The following is a 26,199-nucleotide window of genomic DNA, read 5'->3' on the forward strand; positions in this document are numbered from 1 at the left end:
CAATCCTCCCCCCATACTCAATGATGAAATCACCATGATTGACTAAGCATTCAAAGGCCACCCTGATGACTTCAACTTATCCTAAAAGTTGCCAACTTTGGGAAAAGGGACTCAGGTATCTGAATTTCTCAAACATGCTTCTTTTAATATAATTATCAAATATGATAAATCCTGAATGATGCTTATAACCATGAGTCCATTGGCAATTCTAAATAGACATAAGTGAAAAAAATAAAAGACTAATTTTGGCCATACGACCCTGAAAGGAAATTCAACCACAATCTAGGAATTCGAACATGAATCCCAAAATAGAATGAAAAGAGTTAATGCCTTATATTCAAACAGCTTAAGAAAATCCAAACCTAGGAAAAACCAGGGTAAACATACCATACTAAAAAGAAATTGCAAGCAGATGTTTTTAATTACTGTTACTCTCAAAAACTAGCTCTGTCAAAGTAGGGCAGGCTCCTAACTTTGTGACTCCTGTTCCTGTCCTTTCAAAGGCAACAAGTTGAAGTCAAGGGTCTCTAAGCAAAAATTCAAAAAGACATCTTTATTTTCTTTGTTAATCAAAAGTGCAAACAAATAAAATACCTCTTGGAAGCCTCTGAGGTCTCGCTAATAACAAGTTTCACTGAAAGTACCTCTACCTATGCAGGGTACCTTTATAACAGATGCTTCTGCTTTTCAAGGGTTAAATGAACAAAGGTCAGGACCAACTAGCTTGCCTAAATTAGGTGTACTGATGCCTTTTTACATTCTTTTGGAGAAAATATTTGCTTCCTTTTGAAATTTTTATTATTCATTGTTATCAAGAATATGTAGAACTATGTGCTGCTAAACTTTGAATAGTAAATTTCTCTCAAATTTTAAGAAATATTTTCAGGACTGACTTAAATTACTAGTAACTGAAAACTTTTTGCCCACAGTTCAAAAGAGAACAAGCTGAGGAATTAGCTATGACCAAAGACCAGCTACTGTAGTAGAACATTAAGAACTAAACTGTATCCATGAGAAAAGGAACTTTGGTAGATTAACCTTTGAAAATTTGCCAGTAATGGAATTCAACTTCTTCAAATGGCAGTTGCAAACTTATAATCAATTATAATAAATAAAAAGAAAGACGTGTTCATACTAAAATCTGAACTATATCAACAATATTGTAGTTTGGTTTTTTTTTAAGACGTGAAACTATCTGTTGCTTCTAAAAACAAAAGGCTTTCTTTTTCTAGAGTACTTTGGTGTTTTCTTTACTGTAGGCTTTTTTCTTTGCTTTTAATTTAATTAACAACCTTCCACCTCACCTCACAGGGAAACATGCTGTTCCTGAATTCATTAGGAATGAAAATCACACAAATGGGCATTTCAAGTTAAAACTTTAAAGGAAGGCCATAGAAGTCTAGCCATAGAAAGAAATGAAAATCTCCCTGAAATCTTCCGGTACTTATGCAGCCAGATCAACAGCTCTGAAAAAAATCAAAATTTGGTTCTAGACTTTTCTTTCTTGTGTTGGTGAACACCTTACCTTACTTGCTTATTTCCATTAAAACAGGAGTTGAAATGGGAAACAGCAGCTACAGGTGGAGAGTTAGAATGCTCATTAATTTCAGTTGCTGGCTGCTAGCTGCCAGTTTCCTATTCCACTCCTGTTTCTATGGCAACAAAGGTAGGATCCAGGGAAAATAGAAGCAAGTGCTTTAAGATAACAGCTGAAAGCTGAGAGTCAAGTGCTGAATAGCATATATAATAATTTAATTTTTTAAGAAAAATCATCTAAATTGTAAAAAAATTGCAGTCTAAGCTATCTTAAAAGTAACCCATAGGCAGGACTCTAATCTTTCTTAGCTTTTTCCCTCCACCATTCTCACTGCCAAGTGTACTTTTCTTACAACTTTGTCATGAATTGGAATTTAGTTTTCCCATGAAAGACCAAAGTTACCAGGAGTAAGTGACTAAGGAAGGAATTTGCATAGACTTAATTCAGGCTCTGGTCAACTGTGTAATGATTGGAGTTTCAATGAATGAGATTTTCACACTTTAAATTTTGGCTCAGATAATTTAGCCATCGGAGTGGATTCTCAGACATTTCTCCAGACAGTACACCGTATTATGACCCTTTAAATCCGACACAGTAGCTGCCTTAAGGATTCAATTATTTTTTTTAATACTGACAAAGGGGAGTCTCTATCATGCACCGAGAAAAAAATCTTTCTTGAAAAATAATGTTCATAATAGATGCTATATGGAATCTTGAGTGAAAATCTGAAGTCTGAATATCATGCCCATGCTAGACTATCTCAACTATCATTGATCTTTATCAAACTCCTTAATATTCACAAGATTTGTCCCCCATCAACCCAGAAACAAACTACTAAAAATAATATCACTACTTCAGCTTTAGAATGGATTACTTTAATTGGAATGATATAATGTAAAACACTAACAGTTTGGTAGTTAAGTGGGAGAGCCAGACCTAAGCATGCATACAATGTCTCTGTGCCTCACTTTTCTTACCTGTAAAATGTGCTATCTGGTCAAAAGGATCACTAAGCTTCTTTCCAATTCCAAATCCCACAATCTTATGATTATCATTCCCCTGCTCAAACACACTCCAATGGGTCCCCACTGTCAACAGGATAAAATACAAGTAACTTAGCTGTCAGGGCCTTCCATAGTATGATTCTGACCTCTTTCCAACTTCATCTTTTACTATACCCCCAGATGAACTCATGACCTTCTGTACATAAACAGGTATTTTTGCATTTTTTGCTCATGCCATTCTGCCCACCTAAGATGCCCTCACCTCCTCCTCTGAGATTGATTGAAAGGACAAGATTAATGTGAATACAAAGATAATGCCAAGGTGAGGATAACTTAGTTTATGCCAGCTGATGTCATTTTCTTTTTTCAACAGAGCAGGAGATAAGAAAAAGGGAATTAGGAGGGGGGCCTTGAGAAGAAAGCAGATCTGAAATAGCTACCATGGGAAATCATCCTGGAAGGGCATAAGAGATGAGTAAAGGTTTCTAGAAAGCAAAACAAGTCCTTATTAATTTGAATTATAACTTAACGTATTCCTCTCTGTACCTGGCAATAAAAATCGCTAATATTTATAAAGCACCTTAAAGTTTGCAAAGTGCTTTCTGTCTCTTATCTCATTTGATCTTCACACAAACCCAGCGAAGTAGGTGCTAATATTATGTTCATTTTCTTGATAAAGACACAGAGGTTCAGTAATTTGTCCAAGGTTACCAAGCTAGTGTTTGAGGCAACATTCAATTTGAGGTTTGCCTGACTATAAATCCAGAACTCTATATACCAGGATATATGATAATAATGGCTAACATTTATAAAGTGCTGTGTGTGTGTTTGTGTTTGTGTGTGATCTCAATTGACCTTCGTATCAACCCTGCAAAGCAGGTGCTATTATCCCCATTTTACTCTTGCTACTTCCATCTCTAGAATGTCTTCCTCTCCATTTATTAAAATCTTGCTACTTTCAGTAGTATGTATCCCACCTCTTTCATGAAGCCTTCCCTGACCATTCCAACCACTGTTATCTCAACCTTCTCATAAGATTAACAGGGCGTCTCCTTATATCATTAGTGTATCAGTCATTTGACTATCTCACTGCTCAATCTCTTAGAATTATTTGTAATATCATTCAGTATTTTACATAGCTATACTTTGTCTCTCCTGTAGACTGTAAGCGCCTTGAGGGCAGGAGGCATGTATTACATACATTTTCATAAAATGCATTTATTAAGTACTGACTACTGTTCTAAGGACTGGGGATACAAAGGAAAAGGCAAGACAGTCTTTAGTCTCAAGGAATTCCTATTATAATAGTATTCAGAACATTACTTCACTCACAGTAGGCACTGAAATATTTGTTAAATTACTGTTGAGTCAATAAAATAAAATTATTTAACAATACAGAAGCATAAAAGTAGTGCTAACCTTTTAAGTACCCTGAATAAACTGGAAGAGTGTGTGTGTGTGTGTGTGTGTGTGTGTGTGTGTGTGTGTGTGTGTGTGTTCAAGATAACAAGCCAAGTGTTGAGGATACAAAGGAAAGGTAAAAAAAAAATATCTCAAGAGGGCACATTTCATTTTAGCTAGCAAACTTTAACTGGGCAAGAACACTTCTCAAACAATCAAAAGGCATTAGAATAAATTAGAAAAGTCGTTGAAAGTCATTTGAAGCAAAATCACACTAGACAAAAGGTCTGTTCCAAGTGGCTGTGAGATTTCACTCCACTCTCTGGATCCTGGATAACAACATCAGTTTAGCTAGGATTGGAAGCTTTTCCAGACATTTGGAGTGTGCTGTTTTTCTAGTATGTCTCAGAGAAGGAGCTACTTAGAGGCAAAAGAAAAGTCCTCAACATCCACCAGGTCACCTTCTTCCTCATCCTCTTTTAAATGGAGGAGGACTTTCCTGCCTCCAAGGGTCTTGAGAAATACTGGATTTCCCATTCTCCCACTGGTGTACTAAATGGCATCCTCAGTTCAACTGGTGGCAGTGTCTGTTTCCTCTAAAGTCAAGAGAAGACCTGACTCTCAATTCTACGAGAAACCAAGGAAAGAAATGACACCATGCCTAAGGGGAGTTCCTTAAGAATCTCACCAATGGAAGAGGAGAACCTCTAAGAACAAGGAGCTATAAGTTACTGCTTTACCACATGTGCTCCCCACTGTTCCTTGGGCACTGTATGTACTCATGAGAGAGAGTGCCAAGGACTGGGGTGGGGGACAACAACTATGTTTAATACCAACTGTCCTTGCCCTTTCTTAAAGCTACTTAAGGCTAGATGACTAAATGATTCTCAGCTGATAATATTGGTAGGAAGCATACTGTTGGAAGCTTGAGTCAGTGGTATTAGAGAATTATCCCTGACCCATCAGGGCTGCTCCAAGAAACATGAGGGGGAGATGCTGCCAGAGTGTAGCTTTGGGAATCAAAATCATCAATGGAAATCTGAACTGGTATAAGGATCTTCAGGATTTACACAAGTTGGATACACACCCACAGAGTTTACACAGGTTAAATACATATACACAATGTGTGTATATACAGATATAACAAAAATATTAAGTGGTAGCTAATTTTAATATCTATCTTCTTTTGAATATTTTTAGCTCTTAACTACATAAGACTGTATTCCCAAATAAAACCATAAGAAATAGGAATACCCATTTACACTAGACCTCTATATACAACAGAGCAGTAAAGTTAAATGGCATTTAATGGTGCTGAAACGATTCTAGTTGAAAACAACTTTCTTAAACTGGTCCAGGGGGTAATTACTACTAGTGTGTCCATGACTGCATTCATTATTGTCCACAATGCTGATATTGTCCATCCCTGCTCTCTTGCCTAATTCTCTATTGTCTCAGGATCTCATAGCTTATAACTACTTAGCCACATGATTTTGATCTAGAATATGGCAGAGAATGGCATCAATGCAGAAAAAAGAAAATTTTAAGTGTTCAGATTCTAGGCAATTCAGAGTTCACTGAGAAGTTTTAGATAATAGTAGAAAAAACCTCAGACCAAAAGTCAAGAAACTGGAGTGTAATTAACTAGCTGTGAGATCTTCTGCAGGCCACTTAATTTACCCCAAGCTTTAGTGTCCTTATCTGTGATGTGGTTGGACTAGATAATCTTTAAGGTTCATTCTACCTCTATTATTATGTAACTTCTATGGTTAAAGATAGAGAAGAAGTGTGACATTATGGGTTCAGAACTGTTAAGAGCCAGAAAGACAGTGGGTTCAAGATCTGCCCCTGATTCATACTGGTTGCAAGATCTTGGGTGAGTCACAACTTCTAAGTTCCCCAAACAACTCCTTAAGACTCTAAATTACAGAGCTGATCTGACTTGGCAGAAGACATTTCCTCATTAGGAGTTCCCTTCACCAATGAAATTCCATGTTCAGTTTGACAAAAGAATGGCTACTGTTATTAAAATAATAAAAATGTTCTGAACATTCTACAGCTGAAAAGATTATTTTAAAGAGGAAGATAGTAAAGGCAGTGGTTTTATGGCAGTTAAGGAAATTATTTGCAAGACTTCTCCACATTGATCAGGAAATCACATAGCTGCATATTCTGTGCTCAACTTTAGGCAATCATAAAAAAAAAGAACACAAATATTAATGTATGTTTTGGGATCAGTAAAATTCAATCTAATGTCCTGCGAAACCTAAAACAGTACAATAATTTATTATAATCACAATCCTAGAATGCAAGCTATGCTCTTTGAGAGTAGGAATTGTTTTCAATTCCTTAAGATTTGAATCCCCGGCATAAAGAACAGTGCCTGGCACATAGTAGGTACTTCATAAATGCTTATCAACAGACTGACTTATAAAGGAAAGGTTAAATAATTTGCATCATATTGTTTGTGTTAAGGAAATTAACATATGTTACATTAATACATAAATATATTCTCATGAAGGAAGGTTAAAAACGCATCAGTGCTTAGCAGGGTTAACCTGTATTATCTAAGACAGTGGTGTCAAAGTCAAATAGAAACTGCCACTGGAAATTGACTTAGAAAATCACAAAATAACACTATGTGTTGTATTTTTATTTATTTTTGTTAAACATTTCCCAATTATATTTTAATCTGCTTCAGGACACAGTGGGGCCCCCAGTTTGAGATCCCTGATATAAGATAATTTCTGTCATTCTATATGACCATGGTCTTACTCTGGACACACAATAAGTGCTATAGTACTACAGAAGGACTTGCACTGATCCTTGATGAAGGGGAAGGATTCAACAGACTAAGAGAAAGAAAAATGAATAGATTTTCATGTGGACATGACAACATGAAGAAAGCTATCTAGGTGGATAAGAGTATGGTACAGGAGGGGTACAGTTGAGAAAACAAAGGCTGACAACACTGGTGTAAGAGGCAAGTTTAATAGGTTAGGTGGGGCCATAAGATGGTAGGTACTGAATATCGGTATGAGAAGTTTGGGCTTGATCTAGTAATGCAATACAATACAAAGTAATGCAATGCCAATTTAACTTTTGTTCTTTAATCCAACACATTTATTGTATGACTTCCTCAGGCAAGAGTCAGCCACTTGTGACACAGGTCATTTGTGAGACATATGAGGCGTTGTTGTCCTCATCCACCAAAGACTCTTATAAAGAGAGCACCTACTTACTACATGCCCTTCCCAGAGTCCATAAAAGGCTAAACTGAAGGTAGGAGGAGTTTGCCTCTAATCTGTCTGCTGGCTTCCTTCTTCCCCGTATCACGTATGACACCCCTCTCACCTGAACTCTTAGGAGCCTAGTACCTTTGTGCTGTCCTAAAGCTGCCTAAAACTCTCCACCTAGAACTGTCCTTCATCTCCAAAATGACCCCCTTCTCCCTTTGTCCCCAATCAAAATTTCCATTGTTTCAGAGTAGGTGTTACTGGAAGAAAACAAGTTTACTAAACCGAAGAAAACAAGGTTACTAAACTAAATCAAATGAAGATGCCAATGACAGCTTTTTCCGGGTCATCTAAAAGAGATGCCTATCAATCCAAATGAGTCTCTAACTGAAGCAAGTTTGGGCAGTTGTGCTGCAGTAGAGAGAGCAGGAAGGACTGGAATCTCAGCTCTTTTCCTTACAACCTGTGTGCCCTTGGGCACAGAAGACTGGCACAGATGGTTTCTCAAGGACCTGCAAATACGATGGTATTTACTGTGGTTACTTCCCATGGTTCTATGAAATATTACTGTATAGCCAAGTCTAGTACATTTTTGTTCTAGCCAAGTTGCTTTGAATTCTAGGTCTATCTTCAACAGTGTGATATTAGGAAAATAATTTACCTTCTCTCTGCTTCACTTTCCCCAACTCCAAAAAGAAAATATTATACAGGGGCATTATGAGATTAAAAGAAACAATGTATGTTTTCCCCAGAAAAATTAAATTTAAGGTTTTATTATTACATCACAAAATAGAAATCATTTCATTAATTCTCAGAATCATTGCTGTATGATAAATATATAAAGTACAAAAAGTCCCACAAGGTTTAAAAACCAATCCCTTACCAGGAGCTAGATCAAGTTATATAGGATTCCTTAAATCTTAAGTAAAAACAACATTTTTATTTTTGCATGCATGGTGATCATTTATTCACATAAATTTAAACATTATTCATGACATCAAGCACTCTTTTAGAAAATAATCATATTTTCCCTTAAAAAAAACTTCCACTGGGGGGTGGACCCAAGATGGCGGAGTAGAAAGACAGACTTGCTCTAGCTCTCCCCCTATAGCCATAAAATACCTGTAAAAAAATGACCTGTAAAAAAAAAAACAACAACAAAGTGAAAGAGATTTCCAGCCCAAGACAGCCTGGAAGGCCAACAGGAAAGTTCTGTTACACTGGGCTAGGAGTATAGCTCAGCCCAGCCTGGACTATATGGTAAGGACAGGACTGAAGCAGGCTTCAGGGTGTGGAACCACAGGGAGCAGCTGCAGGTCCCAGATTTCTTAACCCACAAATGTCAAAGACAGTGAGAAAGCTCTTTCACCTTGGTGAGAGGGGTGTGCAAGCTGACCCCAGCTCTGGCCCCAGTAGCATCTACTTTTGGAGCTCTCAGTCTAAAGACTTTGGGGGAACAGAGCCACTGATCTGGGTCTCAGTACTGAGTGGTGGTCCTGGGGTGAGGAGGACCACTGGCATAGGAGAGCTGGTGGAGGCTCTGAAGAGGGAATCCTACTTGCAGATCCTGGGCAGAAAAGAGTGCTTGTGGTTGCTCCCAGACCAGAGAGCAGGCCAGGATTGTGCCACCTTGGAGGCACTGAGAACTTACAGGCCTCTAGAGTATATCTTCCACTTGACAAAGAACTCAAAAGTCAAGTAACTGAGTAGGAAAATGCCCCAAAAAGGAGGAAAAAATAAGACTATAGATGGTTCCTTTCTTAGTGAACAGGTATTCTCTTCCATTCTTTCAGATGAGAAAGAACAAAGCATACCATCAGAGGAAGACATAAAAGTCAAGGCTTCTACATCCAAAACCTAAAAAAAAAAAAAAAAAAAAATGCAATGGTCTCAGGTCATGGAAGAGCTCAAAAAGGAATTTGAAAATCAAGTAAGAGAGGTGGAGGAAAAATTGGAAAGAGAAATGAGAGTGATGCAAGAAAATCATGAAAAGTGAGTCAACAGCTTGTTAAAGGAGAGCCAAAAAATGCTAAAGAAAATAACACCTTTAAAAACAGACTAACCTAAATGGCGAAAGAAGTTCAAAAAGCTAATGAGGAGAAGAATGCTTTAAAAAGCAGAATTAGCCAAACAGAAAAGTAGGTTCAAAAACTCACTGAAGAAAATAATTCTTTAAAAACTAGAATGGAGCAAATGGAAGCTAATGACTGTATGAGAAACCAAGAAAGTATAAAACAAAACCAACAGAATGAAAAAAATAGAAGACAAGTGAAATATCACAGTGGAAAAACAAGTGATCTGGAAAATATATCCAGGAGAGATCATTTAAAATAATTTAAAAATTATTGTTCTACCTGAAAAAAGAGCCTAGATATCATCTTCCACGAAGTTATCAAGGAAAACTACCCTGATATTCTAGAACCACAGGGTAAAATAGAAATGCAAAGAATTTACCAATCCTCCTGAAAAAGGTCCCAAAGGGAAAACTCCTGGGAATATTGTAGCCAAATTCCAGAGTTCCCAGATCAAGGAGAAAATATCACAAGTAGCCAGAAAGAAACAATTCAAGTATTGTGGAAATACAATCAGGATAACACAGGGATCAAAGGGCTTGCAATATGATATTCCAGAGGTCAAAGGAGATAGGATTAAAACCAAGACTCATCTACCCAGCAAAAGTGAGTATAATACTTCAGAGAAAAAAATGGAATTTCAATGAAATAGAGGACTTCCAAGTAATCTTGTTGAAAAGACCAGAGCTGAATAGAAAATCTGATTTTCAAATAAAAGAGTCAGAAGAAACATGAAAAGGTAAACAGGAAAGAGAAGACTTAAGGAACTCATTAAAGTTGAACTCTTTACATGCTGTCCTGGAGCAGGCTTCAGGGTATGGAAGAGATGGGGAGAAAATTTTGAATTCAAATTCTTGTGGAAGTAGATGTTAAGAACTGAAAAATTAATAAATTATATATTTTTTAAAAACCCTCCACTACTTTCATCCTTTTTTTCTGTCAAAGAATCTGTAACAGCTCCTTATTATAAATTTCAAACTATTCTTCTTAATTTTCAATATGCTCCCTAATCTAACCCCAGTCTACCTATCCAAATGTGTTTACCATGAACACTCAACTTGCTTACTTCATACCCAACAAACTAGTTTCCTCATATACCACATACCATGTCCATTATTATTTTTATGACTTTGATAGCACTATACCCAATCACCCATTCTAATATCTTTCCCAGGTCCCTAAATCCTATATTCTCTCCAGCTCAAATCTTACTACCCTCATAGAGTTTATTCCACACCACATTCCTTTCTCCTCTGAAATTTTATTTATTAAACAGTTTAGGTTAGCATTAAGCCTCTTTCTTAAGTTCAAAATATATTTATTCTCTCTTGTTCCTTTCCTCTTTTAAGACTCGATTCAATTAAATTCAGTAAGCATCTGTTAATAGCCTGCTAAGTTAAAAGCACTGCACTTAGGCCCTAAGCTTACAGAGACAAAAAAAAAAACCAATGCCTAACCTCAGGGAGTTCAAGTTCTACAGGGATATACAAAGTGCAGAGAAGTAGAAACAAAATGGGGGTGAGGAGAAATAGCTAACTAATTGGGAAGGGGAAGAATCAGGAAAAGCAACCTGTGGGAGGCTGTATGTGAGATGAGCCTTGAAGGGAGATGCAGAGTCCAAGAGATGGAGAGCATTCCACAGGCACAAAGAACAGTAATTTGTACAAAATGATAATTTTGAACAGGGGCAAGTGATAGAACGTTGTGCAGGGGAAGAGCAAACAGTCCACCTTGACTGGAACACAACAGAGGGTAATATGAAATCAGTCTAGAAAGCTATGTTGAAGCCAGACTGTGAAGGTCTTTAAAACAAAGGAGTTGGTATTTTATTCTAGAAATACTAGTGAGCTTCTCAACCTTTTGAGTGGTTAGGGTGGGGTGGGAATTGACATTTTCAGGCTTGTTCTTTAGGATAGGGACCAAATCTTAAAGATTTGGTAATCTTAAAATAATCTTAAAGATTCATTAACTGTAACAGCTGCCTAATATAGTGCCAGGTACACAGTAAACTCTCTTTGAACACTTGTTCAATTCATCAGCACAACTCATTTTCTTCAGTCATATTCAGTGTGGGATTAAAAAAAACTAGTCTAAAATGTGGAAATGTATTTAACATGATCGCACATGTATAGCTCATATCAGATTGCTTGCTGTCTTGGGGGGAATAAGATGGAGGGAGAAAAGTTTAGAACTCAAAATCTTATAAAAATGTTGAAAATTTTTTAAAAAATAAAGGTTGAGGAGCTCTAAAAAAACTGTCTATTCTTATGCTTACAAATTTACAAGTTCCTCTGTCAGTTTTATCCAATAGTCCTGTACCAAGATACCATCACACAAAATAACTTTCTTTAAAGTATTAGGCCTTTCTTAAGAAATTTCCAGGCTTGTATTAACTTTAGACCACCCACTTCCCCAACCCCTCCCAAACAGGAAAGTGTCCAGAGTTTCATAAGATATTTTTAGTAAACAGAAACACATTTCAACGAACTCTGAATTTTAGGACTACTTGACTCCTACTTTGTATTTCCTCTTTTGTGTTTATCTGAATGCTATATGCCAATTTATCTAAGCTTATAATGATTTGAATTCATTGCATAGCAAAGAAAACACTAACCAAATATTTTTAAACCCATCCAGATGGCTGGCTATTAATTCTTTTGTTTATTAAAATATCTGTAATAAATTGTTCCTCCAATAAACTACTGAAAATCACTCTCTTTTAATCAGTAAAGATTAGAATGCTTGAGGTAAGCAAATGAACATGTTTCAGGAGAAATTCTAATTTACAGCATAAGTCATCCCCACACCATTATCTAAGAAATCATCTAAGTTCTTGAGTATTTTAAGATATTAAAAGAAAAGGATGAAAATATACAAATTGCTAACAAACCTTAATCTTCACTAATTATTTCCTCTAAATCCTTATTAAACAAAATTCCCATTGATAAATGAAAAATCACTAAACAGGCACCTATTGGTTCAAAAATTGTTCCCAATCAGCTGTGAGCTGATGCAACCATTCTGAAGAGCACTTTGGAAATATACCCAAAGGGCTACAAAAATGTGCATACCCTTTGATCCAGCTATATCACTTCTGGGACTATATCCCAAAGTGATCATAAAAATGGGAAAGGGTCCCACATGTACAAAAATATTTATAGCAGCTCTCTTTGTGGTGACCAAGAACTGGAAATCAAGGGGATGGTCATCAAGTGGGGAATGGCTGAACAAATTGTGGTATATGAATGTAATGGAATACTATGGTGCTATAAGAAATGATGAACAGGAAGACTTCAGAGAGACCAGGAAAGGCTTATATGATCTGATGCTGAGTGAAAGGAGCAGAACCAGGAGAACTTTGTACATATCAACAACCACAATGTATGAGGAATTTTTCTGGTAGACGTAGTACTGCATTGCAATGCAAGTACTTAAAAAATGCCCAATAGACTCTTGAGGAAAAATGCCTTCCACATCCAGAGAAAGAACTATGGAATTTGATTGCAAAATGAAGCAGACCATTTTTTTTTATATTACGTTTTGTTTTGTTTTATGATTTCTCCCACTCATTTTAATTCTTCTATGCAACATGACTAAGGTGAAAATGTATTTAATAGGAATGTATGTGAAGAACCTATATAAAATTGTATGCTGTCTCAGGGAGTGAGTGGGTAGGGAGGGAAGAAAAAGGGGGAGGAAGAGGAAAAAAATACAAGATATATGGAAGTGATTGTAGAACACTGAAAACAAATAAAATAATTTAATTTTAAAAAATTGTTTCCAATCACTACCCTCAGAGGTTGCTCCAAAGAAAAGAGATCATGTTTTGGAGAGAGGAGATACATATATGTGTGTTGAGCATTCAACAATCAACAAGCATTTATTAAGAGCATACTATATGCCAGGAAAATATGTAGTAGATGCTGGGAACACAAAGACAAAAAGGAAAAATCCCTGACTAAGGAAATTTATATTCTTTTAAAGGGGCAAGCAGTTAAAGGAAAACAAACTCACAACATGGGCGGGGGGGGAATAGAATTAGTCCACACCGCTGGCAAACATCTTAACACAAAAACAGCATCAGAGAATTCAAGGGCCACTTTGAATGGTTAAAAACAAAGTAGGTCCCCATATACTATCTATCAAATCATTCACACACATAAACCCTCTATCACCTACAGATAGTGACAAATGAAAGCACAAAGCTAAACATAGAACACTTTTCTTAATAAGCAACATTTTTCAGACTAACAATGAAGAAAGAACAGAGAGCACAAGGCAATACATTCTCAAGTCTTAAACTGTGTGGTACAGACTACGTACAGACTACAAATGTTAAGTGTTAAGGACCTGTGATTTGGTCATTATGAAAATTCTTGGTATGAGAACTCCTTTCCATGATGGAGATCACAAATATTTATAATTTAAGACATCAGTGTTGCCTGAGGCTCAGTCACATTTTTCAGCTTAGCTGTGGCCACCTAATTTACTGTCAGAAATGAGATTTGAACTAAGGTCTTTTGAACTCCAAGTTCATCACTCTACTTAATGTGTATACTGTTGTCTAGAAAAGTCATACATAAATAAATTTTGCATAAGATCACATTTAAATACTTTAGGAACAACTCACTATTTAAAAGATTCCTTTTATAAAGCAAATAGTTTTCTTGCAAATGAAATCAGCCTGTTTTCCAAATCTGAATTTTAATATACTATAAAGCATTTGCTTAAAGCAAGGTATATCCTATAGTAGTAGATGCACAGACAAAGACAGGAAGCCATACATCTATGTATGTGCTCTGAAATACGAAACTAAGTCAAAGCTTTATCATTGGCTTTTCCTTTAATAAAGAGAAATCTCCAGTAACTGTTATGGAGACTTTACTGATCTGGACAACTGTCCTTAAGCAACCTGTGAGAGAACTCTGTGATCTTTTTGTTAAGAGTTTGTCATTCAGTTCTCATATCCAAATGTAGACAAAAAAATCATTTGTATACAGTTGTACACTACTAACACAAAGTAATTAGTTATATTAAGTAAGGAGAAATAACTTGAATTACTGAACTTGCACACCTAAGTTTATATATCAATACCTTCAACATCAAACACAGAAAGATACACAAACAGGCAGACACTGAGATGTATACTAAAAGAAGAAGAAAAATTTTAACTGATGATCTGCAAACTGAGAGTACAGACAGAATGGGAAGTATCTTGGTACGAATCAAAGGAGAAAGACCAATAACTAAAGAGAGTAGTATGGGGAGATATGTTAGGCAAAAAGTTAGTTGGCAGAACTGGATAAAAAGTGTTCAACATAAATCACAAAGCTGACACAAAGGCATGAAAATTACGATAGAAGACTTCAACTAGCAGAATATCTGTTGAAAAAATCATTAATATAAGATCTTTCATGGAGCCCCAGTGATTTATCCTTTCTCCTGTAATGTTAAACATTTTTTATCAATGACTTGGATGGAGGCATAGATAATATGCTTATCAAATTTGCAGAAAACACAAAGATGAGAGAAAGAGCTAATACATTGGAAGACGGTAATAATCCAGAGATCTTAACAATTTAAAATGATGGGCTTAAAACAGCAGATGAAACGTAAGAGGGAGAATGTAAAGTCTTAGGCTTGGAATCAACTGCGTAAGCACAAGGCAGGGAAGGCATGACTAGACAACACTTTCTGCTAAAATAGTTTGAGAGGGTTAACTGACTTGCAAACTTAACATGAGTCAACAACATGACAAGGTGAGTCAACAACATGACAAGGTATCTCAAAAAGTAAATTCAATCAGACTGTATTAAGGGCACAATATTCAAAACCAAGAAGGATCTAATGGTTCCAGGGTAGATTGTGCTGTTCAGATGTCAGCTGTGTCATTTCCACGTCTAGATGCCACATTTCAGGAAGGATATTGATAAGCCAGAGCATGTCAAAATGAAGGCAACCAGGACATTAAATGATCTAAAGATCAAGACGTGTAAAGATTAGGAACTGGGGATGTTTAGTCTAGAGATGATGGGAAGGGGATAGGAAATTATATCAATATTTAAGAGGATGTCCTATAGAAGAGACATTAGATTTATTCCAATTGGCCAGATGGCAGAACTAAAAACACAGGATGGAAGGCATAGAAAATTATATGTACACTTGATATAAGGGTGGAGCTCTCTAAAAGTGGCATGGGGATGCTTTGGCAACCAGTGACTTCCCAGTCAGTAGAGGTCCTGAAGAAGACCAGATGACCATTTGTTAAGGGCAACGTGAAAGGGATACCAGTTCAGGTAGGGATTCAGAACCCTGAGGTCTCCTCAAACTTTAAGATTCCATGATTCAATATTTGTCTATCTGAAAAGTTTCCCTTCCAAAAGATTATATATCAAGCACAATGAAAACTTTTCTGAGGAAATCAACTCACATTCACATAACCTTGTTGATTTGTCAGTGCTGATGTAGAAGAAAAGATTATATTTTAAAAGTGTTTTCTTCACAAAGTATTATTATGCAGTATTATTACCCCAGAAATGAAACAGAACTCCAGAAGGGTTAATTGATTAGGCCATGGGCAGAGCTAGCAAGCAAGAGAATCAGGAGAGAGAACTCAGATTTCCTGACTCTCAAATCTAGCCCTCTTCCCTGCATACCATTCTGTCTTTGGATTAAGAAAAAGGTTGATAATAAAAGTTACCTTAAGACCATTGAGTATATAGGTGGGTTCAACTAATAAATTTTCTTACTAATTTTTAATGATAGAGACAACTTCAGAAAAGATGAAAGACCCGTATTTGTTTAACGTGACTTCTCCTTCCTCTCACCTTCCAAAATGTCACCCAGATTTTCCAGGATTTTGTTTAATGTGCTCCTTATAGATCTTTTAGGTGGGGGAGTATTTAGATGCAAATGCTTTTAAAGACTTTATTCTATCTAAGACTTACATACTGCATTTCACAAAAATTTCAAAATACTGAAGTTTTACATTTTCACTTATGTATTTTTTCAAATTAAACAAATGTTTCTTTAATACCTACTATAGGCTCACAAATTCCATTTTTGTTTTACCCCCCTTATTCCTTATCCTCACCCTGGGTTCTTTTTATTTTTCATTTATTTTAAAAATATATATTTTATATTTTCCTCAATTATGTGTTAAAACAATTTTTTATATTTCTAAAAAGTTTTGAGTTACAAATCCTATCCCTCCCCTTCTTCTCTTCCCTCCCCATTCATTTGTGTATTATTAAAAAAAATTTCCTTTGTTTTTCTAATATTGTCAAATGTCCTAACATATTTAGAACCTATGTTGTTCTCTCCAAACAAGTTAGTCTGCTTAACACCATTCATATACAGGGTGTCCCAAAAGTTCTGGTGCAGTTTTAAGCTATTAAATCTTTATATCATAATAAACATAAACTATTAAACCTTTAATAGCTTAAAACTACACTAAGATTTTTGGGACACCCCATATATGTACTCATGAGTCTTTGCTCATTTGTTCACTCTGGATTTTCTCTAAACTTTCTTCCAGGCCACTTTCACAACTTCCTTTAAGACCTTGTTCCAATTTCATTTTCCACTAGCAGTCCATCACCTTGTGAGAGAGGTACCACAGGTATCATTATCCTCATTTTACAGAAAATGAACCATAGCTCAGAAAAGTAGCCTGCCTATAGCATAGCAGTAAGCATATGGAACAAGTTGCAAAACAAGAATTCAAAATTCTGACTTTCAAATATGCAACAAAGGAAGAGGAGAGGAGAGGAAGAAGGGAAGGAGAGGAAGAAGATAAGGGTAAGGGAGAGAGAAGGGGAGGGGAGAGACCAATTGGAACAACTTGAGAAGGAGGTAATAACATAATATGAGGTATGAACGGCCCAACATAAGTAAGGAAGGTGGCATTAGAAACGAAAGATGTGGTTGAAAGATATAATGATAGAGGAACCAAAAAGATACAGGAGGGGCAAATCAAAAGGAGTTAGGCTGGTATCATGAATGGTGAGAGCACTGGATCAGAAATCAACAAATCTCTATTTCAGAAAAAGGTAAACCAATTAGTAGTTACAGTGCCTTGGACAAGGTAATTAACTTCTCTGGGTCTCAGTTTGTTCATCTTTAACATTAGGGGCTTTACAAACTTGGCCCAAAGAAGAGAAATGAAAGGCACTAGAGGGCATGTAGGTGGCACAGTAGATAGAATGCCAGGCCTGGAGCCAGGAAGACACATTTTCCCAAGTTCAAATCTAGTCTCAGACCCTTACTATCTGTGTGACCTTGGACAAGTCACTTAACCCTGTCTGCCTCAGTTCCTCATCTGTAAAATGAGCTGGAGAAGGAAATAGCAAACCACTCTATAGGCTCTGCTGAGGAAACCCCAAATGGGGTCATGAAGAGTCAGACACAACTGAAACAATTAAATAATTGTTTCCTTTCTGGTTGAGATAGAGGACGATGGATATAGAATACTATGTAGCACATGAAATTTTTTGATGTGTTGGTTAGTTTACAGACTACACATTTTCCTCCTCTTTTTAAAAAAATTTTTTTGTTATATTGGACAACTCTCTAGAAAGGGGAGAGGAAAGAATACACTAGGAAATATAAGTGGTGTTAAAACAAAAGGTATAACACATTCATTGTTAAAAAAATTATAAGTCCAACTATGTAATCACTAAAGTCCTCAGTTCTAAAATTCTAATTTCTAAAACATACCTAATACATGTAAATCTATACACATACACAAACATAAAAAAGCATGTCTATATCCAAGTATGTTCATATTGACAGAAATAGAGATTTGTTTCAATATACGTTAATATACAATATTATACAATATACAATATACATATTTACTTGAGAGCTAGAGCGGTGTTGTGGAAAGAGATGGCCTAGAAATCAAACGTTAGCTCAGGGATATAATGATTGTGTAACCCTGGAAAACTTACTTTACCTTTTAGGTTCACAAGCAATTATCTAAGAGTGTAAGATGCTAACCTGCACTGGTAGAGGTCAGGAGCCTTCTATATCAGGTCCAGTAAAAAAAAAAAAAAATAGATATATACACCTAGGTACATACAAGGTAAAACCAACGCGTATGCAATGCTCTACCCAGAGTCAACAATATTATAGGAAATACCACTGAAAATAAAATTCTCTCAGAATTTTTGCAAAGAAAATCACTTATGTATAAAACATATCCTTAGGATACTGAATATGATATAGAAATGTGTGTGTAATCCAACATTTAGTGGTTTCCATGTATATTTGCATGTGTAGCTATTCTTTTATTTGTATCATGTACAGGATACATGGATAAATATAAATAAATGTGTATAAATTAGCATCAATTTATAAATAAAAACATCCTACACGTAAAGATATGGACATAGTTATTCATTCACATACACATACACACACACATATATGGCAAATATGTGTCTAGGTTCACTAATTTCATACTTGGGAAAGGGTGATGGTGCAAATTCATGGCAGAAACTGAGACCTGGGGTCCTCAAAACAGATTAGTAAATAAGCTAGCCCAAGCAAGCAGGGACTCTCTATCCCCGACACTTAGCATGATGCCTAGCACAGAACTGGCACTTACTATAACATATCAACCTAAGGAAACCAACAAACACTAGTAGCCATTTTTTTTTTTACTGATAATTTCCTAACCCTATAAACATCATAGCTATTATCTATTAACAGACTACTAAACATCAGAAAATTAGTTTTCTCCCTTAACTTCTGAGCCATTTTTTTATTCTACTCTTTTTCTCCCCTATTTTCCTGTTCTCTGCTAGTTCCTCTTCATTTTCTCAGCTCTTGATCTTGATTACCAAAGTTCACATGTTGCGAGTCTCTGCTGTTCTCAGGTCTTCCTGGCAGGGAGGTGCTACAGTGGATAGAGCACCAGGCCTGGAGTCAGGAAAACTCCTCTTCTGATGAATTCAAATTGGACCTCAGACACTCATTAGTTGTATGACCCTGGGCAAGTCACTTAACCCTACTTACATTAGTTTCCTCATCTGTAAAATGAACTGGAGAAGGAAATGACAAACCACTCCAATATCTGACCAGAAAAGCCCAAGTAGGGTCACAGTCAGATACAATAGAGCAACAGCAAAAAACATCTTGACTCCAGGCCCTGCATCCTGGGCAAGTCACTTAAGCTCTCTCAGTTTTTTTATCTGTAAAATGAGGATAACACTTACCTCACAGAATGATTGTGAGGATCAAATGAGATAACATTTAAGGTCCTTCAAAAAAGTTAACGTACAATTGAAATTCTAGCTTTTCTACATTGTTAGCCTCAACTTGAGCTTCAATTTTTGGATTTATAGCTATTTTATAATATATCCTCACTCAGATGTCCCAGAAGCACCTTAAATTTGCATTTTTTATTATTCTTTTCTTCTCAAGGATAATGAATATCTTTTAACACAATTCTAATGTGCTAAGATCTCTTTTAAGAGACAGCTAAAGATATAAACCTATAAATTTCTCAACAGAAGTTTCTACAGATATGTCTATTAATTTATTAATCAGTGAAATAAACCTCAGCAGTAACATAAAAACATGTATGTATATATGCACTAAATATACAGGATGCTATCTGTCAAAATTAAAAGTATTTTCAAAGAGTTACCCGGCCCTCATACACGAATAATTCATAAAATTAGAGTGTCTTCTGTCTTTATACTCTGCTGATGAGTACCACGGAAATATATACAGAGATCAAACTAGGAAGTCTTTGCCAATTCCACAATAACATTTACACTACTTTATATACTGACACACATTCCAAAAGATCCCAATGCAGTTTATAAACTGTTTACATGATTCACCCCGGAAATGTAGCCATTATAAATTGGAAGTTCAACAGTCAATTGGCATATATTTCATAAGAATAAAAATAGTGAAACTGTAGCCACAAATATAAGTGCTCATTCCCACTTCACTGCCTTCCCTCCTTTCAAAGCCTTACTCTTACCTTCCCATTCCTTATAAGGCAACTAAAACACAAATACATTCTTTATTACAAATATCTTCATTTGTGATTTTTGGCAAGTGCACTTGTGAAAAACAGGCCTAGCACCCAAACGAAAACCACCTTAATTTATTAGCCAAAGGTACTAAAGATTCACTTCCTGGACCAGTTGTGTACATTACCCTTCCATAAACCCTCTACTTCATATCTCAAATCCCCAAGGTGTGATCACAGACACTTCCTCATACTAACTGCAAATTTTAAGAACTTTCTAGAGAAACTAAATGATACAGTACCAAGACTACTAAGATTTTGAAGAAGAAAAGGCAATGTTACACTTTTCAGAAGGCCTTTATTTTATAACAAGATTCCTATTAATTACATTTAAAAAGATGCCTTAAAAGTGCTTTTCTCTGTCTTCTATTATTATTGTCTACCTTGTGACACGTCCTTTCATTCCAGTTTCCTTACAAAATAAGGTAAAATTAGTTAGATTCTAGCATACTACCGACTGATGAAGTGTCAGTTACAATTTCTACTCAGTGCTAATGCTAACCACCCAGAAGGGGAAAAGAAATACTTATTTGCTTCTGTAATTCTTTGCCTTGAAAGGTACTCAGTATTTCTTTCATATACCCAAAGCGGGCTTTTGCAGCTACATCTACATGTTATAATAATCCTCTTTCCCATGAAAGTATACATCCATTCCATTTTGAAGCCATGGTTATATGGACAGAATACTGCACGTTGAATCAGGAGAGACCTGTGTTCAAATTCTGCCTCCAATACTTGTTCAGCTTTATCATCATGGGCAAGTCACTTAATCTCTGTCCCAATTTCCTCCTCTCTAAAACACCCCTACAATATCTATAGCACCTACCTCATAATGTTATTATAGAACTGTAATAATAAAAATTGCTAACATGTACACAGTAATAATGTAACACTTGCAAAGTATTTTACATAGTTCATTGTATCTTTGCTATTATTATCCCCATTTTACAGATGAGGAAACTGAGACAGAGAGGTTAAATGACTTGTCCAGGATGACAAAGCTAGTGTCTAAGGCCACATTTGATCTCAGGTCTTCTTGACTCCAGATTCAACATACTAATTGCTACACCACCTAGGGGCCTCTAACATATAAATTGGATGCTAGATAAGTAAATATGACTTCTTTAAAAATCTAAATACTTTTACAACCTTCTATATCCACCATTTTTCTTTTATGTGACTTAAAATTGGTCCAAATAACTCCTATATTGCTTTATATTTTTAAGCCTTTTTAAGAATGTAAAGTGCTTTTGCAAGCAAACATTTATCACTTTATCAAAGATGATTAAACAGAAAAAGCACAAGTTCCTGACGTCACACCAAATGCTCTCTTCAGAGATGGCATTCAATAAATTTTTTTTGGAAAATTTACACTTTGTGTTTGTTTAAAACCTCTCCCTTGGGGGGGGGGAGGTGCTTTGGTAATTTGGTAATTCATTATGAAGCAGTATTGTAGTTTTTAGTAGTAGGGGCTGCCATTTGCTACTTCTTTTTGCTCTGTTAGTCCATCTGGCTTGCTGACATATATCCAAAAGTAGAGGCAAACCTGTAAAGTAGAGTAGAGTAAAGTGTAGAGGGAAACCTGTAACTACTCTCAAATCAGAAACCGTTCTTTCCCCACCCAAAGAATAAGACTTGGAGCTTCCCTGTTCTATCATAAACCCTTCTTAGGGGTGATCTTAAAGGGAAGAAGTAAGGGCAAAGGAGAAATGCTCTCATTTAAAACTGATGACCTGACCAGAGTGGGTAGTCATCCATTTCAACCTGTCTCCCACAAACTAGTGGTGTAGTGGTAGACTTGAAATTGATTATCTAACACCATCTAGAAGCAGCCAGGTAGCCAATGTTGAGTAAATCTAAGGGGAAAACAACTTGATACTTCTTACCCTGTGAAATGGGAAAGAAAGAACTGACTTCAGACGAGTTACAAATAACCCTGAATGGTACCTCGCCACAGTCTCCACTTATTTGTCGGGTAGTATGGTATGTTAGAAACAACACTGGATTTTTAATTAGAGGACTTACGTTTGAATCCCTGCTGTTTCCTACCTGTATAACCTTGCAAAGTCAACCCATCTGGGCTTTGATTATCTCATCTGTAAAAACAGACTAAGTTGGCCTAAGAAGACCTGTAAGGGTCTATCATCTATGAATAATAATAAAAATGATATTTCACTTCTGAAAGCCTAAGGTTTGTATTTCTTATGTTTCCCTCATTCAGGATTTTTAGCATTCAAAATTTTCAAATAAATGCATACATGCCTATTTTTCTACTAGATCCAAATGTTATCCTTCTAAGCAACCACATAAACAGACAAGTATCAATTATATTATCCCATAGTGAAGCCAATTTTTTGTTTTCCATAGTAATAAAAACAATGAATTGAAATCCACACATAATCCAAACATCTTACATCAGTAAAATTTCAAACTTCTCTCCCTCAGACTTGTCAACAAAATATTTCACCATACCTGCCCAACAAGGATCAAAACCAGTTCATTTGAATTTCACCTCCCTTTATTTCCCAAACTATTTGTTGTAGGAATGCTAAAAGGCTGTGAAATAACCAAAAGACATAAAGATCATGCTCAAATTCACAAACTAAATAAGAGCCTTTGATAATCAAGAATTGACAATATATGTAAAGTTATGATTTTCTGCAACACAAAGCTGAAACAGATTTTGTCCTTTAATAACCTCCAAATTTATTATTTAGACAAAAAAACAACCCATCAGCTAGATTAATTTCAGCCATATATTATGTGATATTACCAATACATCTAGCTATTTGTGAAGCTAAAAAAGAATAAAATGCACTCTAACCACTCATACTCAACCTTGAAGTACTGAAAGGCACTTCATCATCCAGTGTGGTTAGAAGCAAATACACATACATATGATATTGTGAAGGCACCTCTGTGAAGTTGTATGTCATAATTTATTATCACTAGGTATCCACCTATTTTAGCCCACACAAATCAAATCACCCTGTGATTACATCAAGCATCTCTAAAATGACATTTAGCACTTTCTTCTTCAACTCTCTGCATCCAAAGCTTTGAGATATAAAGAAACATCTTTCACTGGTTCTTTCTCTATTTCTATGTAGAAAATCCAACATCGTGAATGGACTAGCTCGGCATTCTCCATTCAGGAATCACTGAAAATGTGTCTATGGTTAATACTCCAGGGACTCTAACCCAAACCTGGCAAACTGTGAAAGGTTTCTTATAAAACTAACTCCACAACAGTCACAAGCAGTTCTATAGCCACAGGTTGACTACTTTAAAATACTTCTACTGTCTACTGTCAAATTTCCTTTGACAAGACCTATTATAAAATATATTACCAGTGATCTATATATTATAAGTACTGGTATTTGACTACTATGTGACTTGATTTTTTTACTGTAATGAATAAAAATGTTTTGTTTTGGCTGTTTAAAATTGTGAATGGAAAGTAAAGTATAAGCATCTTTAACAACCAACATTGTTCAATTACTTATCTATGGATAAAACTAGAAAAATACCAAAATATCACATATTCTCAGAGCTTTATAATTTTTCATCAGAAGATAAAATCTTAGGTATGGGTGTCATTGCTGATCCTCTACATTTGTTCAAAGGCCTTGCTCAATCATTTTATTTAGCATTTAGTTAAAATTAAATATTTAAAATTGAAGTCATTCTATGTTGCAAGTACAGCTAAAAGGAAAGGCTTCTGTGGCAGCAGTGACCAGATTTTAAATTCAGGTAGATCAATAAAAAAAAAAAAAAAGAAACAACCACCAAGCACAGGCTCCATGTGTGAGTGGAATGGTTTATAATAGCTTGCAAATGACTATGTGCTTGCTGTAACCAGCTGTTCTTAAATTATGAATATGCAACCAATTCATGTTAAAGCCAAATCCCAGCACTATTTCTACAGAGAAATCCCAGTAGTTTTGCTTGTTCTACATGTTAGCTCTGTTAAGGATACAAATAGCAGTAAGCTTCCGAACAAATAGGACCAAACTATTGGCATTTCATGCACTAGGTCCATTATCACAGCAGGGGATGTCAATCACTGGAACATTCCTATAACAGCTCAGGCAATATGACAATGATCTCCTAGAAAAAAATCAAAATCTCTGCAGTGTACTCAAAGTCCCTCTCTGCCAACCTAATTCTTTTTTTTGCTTCAGCCAATCAGATTGTTAGCCCTGACCTACTAGAAGACTTGAATCAAGCTTCAAACATTTTAAAACATCAATCATAAAAACAAAGACAGGACACTGAATTATACAGTATTAACCTCCAGGGTTTGCATACAAAGACCTTAGATTTATTTATGTCCCAGCCCGTTAAGAGCTTCAGTACACCGTTCTTTACACCAAACTGGCTGCCAATTTGATGAACCTCTCTGCCCTCAGCAGGAGTGCAGCGTCTTTGATTAATGAGTGCATGCTTGTGGAAAAGTGTAAGAACAGAAAACAGGGTAAAACGCACAATTATGTCTATACATATCTGATGTACGAATGCAATTATTATTTTCATGCCTGACTCCTCTTTTATAAGAAGTGAAAACTCCTTTCCTTAAAATTACTTTTAAAACTATGCCTATAGTAACAAAATGTTATTTTACAAAGCATAGTAAATTTGTTAAAAAAAAGTATTTGAAAATGAAAAATACATAATAAAATACCACATGTAAATAAAAGAACCACTATTTTCAAATTTAAAAGCTAGGATTTTTTAATAGTGAAAATTGTCACATGCAAAACATATTTTGAATCATAAGGATAAATGCCATGTTTTCCACTTAGAGTCCTATCAAATGCAACAGAGTAAAAGCCTGAAATTTAAAAGCACACTATGCTTCCTTTTGTTTCATTAATGTATCAAAGTTAGAATGAAATTTATTATCCAGTTTCTTTCCTAGCATTACTAAATTAATAGTCATTTTGAATTACTTTCAAAACTACACTCAGTGTTCAATTTACCAACATCAGAATCATCTAAAGTTTACATCCTAAACTCTACCATAACATTACAAATTTTGCAGTGGTAAATATTAAGTAGAGCCTAAATTCTATGTAAAATTAAGATCAGCTATTCCTCAGCTGTATAAAAGATATCACCAATCTTTTATTCACTCTAAAAAAATACTAATGAAACCACGCTTATTAACAAGGTTTATGACTGCCATTATATACAGTTTCAAAGTTTACAGACTAATAGGGAAACTTTATAAATGAAAATTTAATGTTCTTCTTGGGTCTTTCTTTTTTACAGATATCGTGCCATAAGAAAACTAACATACAAAAATGTAAACTTACTAAACTAATAAATTAAGGTATAATTTTGATTTTGCAAGTGCCTAATAAAAAGATTCTTCTCTCTGCAAAAAGATTCAACATGAGTCCTTCAAATGGCAAGTTCTTCTGGTACATTTTTAAAAATAAGCCAACCAAAATTTGATTTATATGTGTAATGGTTAATGAACAAATTTTAAGCAGTTGAAAAGCTACAGGCAATTGTAGAATCGTATTTACGTTCAGGTAGCTTGCTATTTAAATGAATTGTACAGCTTATTAAAGACTGAGGGTACATACACCTGCATTTAAAACTTTACTTCAATTATAAAGGACATAACTACTTTCCTCTAAAGTTTCTCTAAGAACATAAGATAAGAAAAATACAATTCTGAAGTTATACAAAGGTATAACCAAATTTGTTCAAGTGGGAATAATACTGCCTATTTATTTACTATTACTGGCAAAAAATACATATTGTCCCATGATTTTTATCAATTATGTAAAGTCTTTTTTATTTACATGCCAAAAATTATTTTGATACGTATAACACAAATATTAAGACTAAAGAATGTCCTTTACTTTGCAGGCTATATCATGATGTT

At 35.4% G+C, this 26,199-nt stretch overlaps 1 protein-coding gene across 11 annotated transcripts in view; it reads right to left on the reverse strand.

Moving 5' to 3' along the window:
• BAZ2B (bromodomain adjacent to zinc finger domain 2B) overlaps window positions 1–26,199 on the reverse strand; it is a 353,036-nt gene that overhangs the window by 321,655 nt on the left and 5,182 nt on the right. For 2 of the 11 annotated variants that reach the window (XM_072612064.1, XM_072612088.1), the window contains exon 1: window positions 1,526–1,611. The exons of 8 other annotated variants lie outside the window; for them this stretch is intronic. The gene's annotated coding sequence lies outside the window, so the exon portion shown is untranslated. Of the gene's footprint in view, window positions 1–1,525; window positions 1,613–26,199 lie in introns of those variants that run through there. One more of the 11 variants, XM_072612066.1, reaches the window with a different exon arrangement.

This window comes from Notamacropus eugenii, chromosome 5, assembly GCF_028372415.1.
Source record: "Notamacropus eugenii isolate mMacEug1 chromosome 5, mMacEug1.pri_v2, whole genome shotgun sequence".
Taxonomy (NCBI): Eukaryota; Metazoa; Chordata; class Mammalia; order Diprotodontia; family Macropodidae; genus Notamacropus; species Notamacropus eugenii.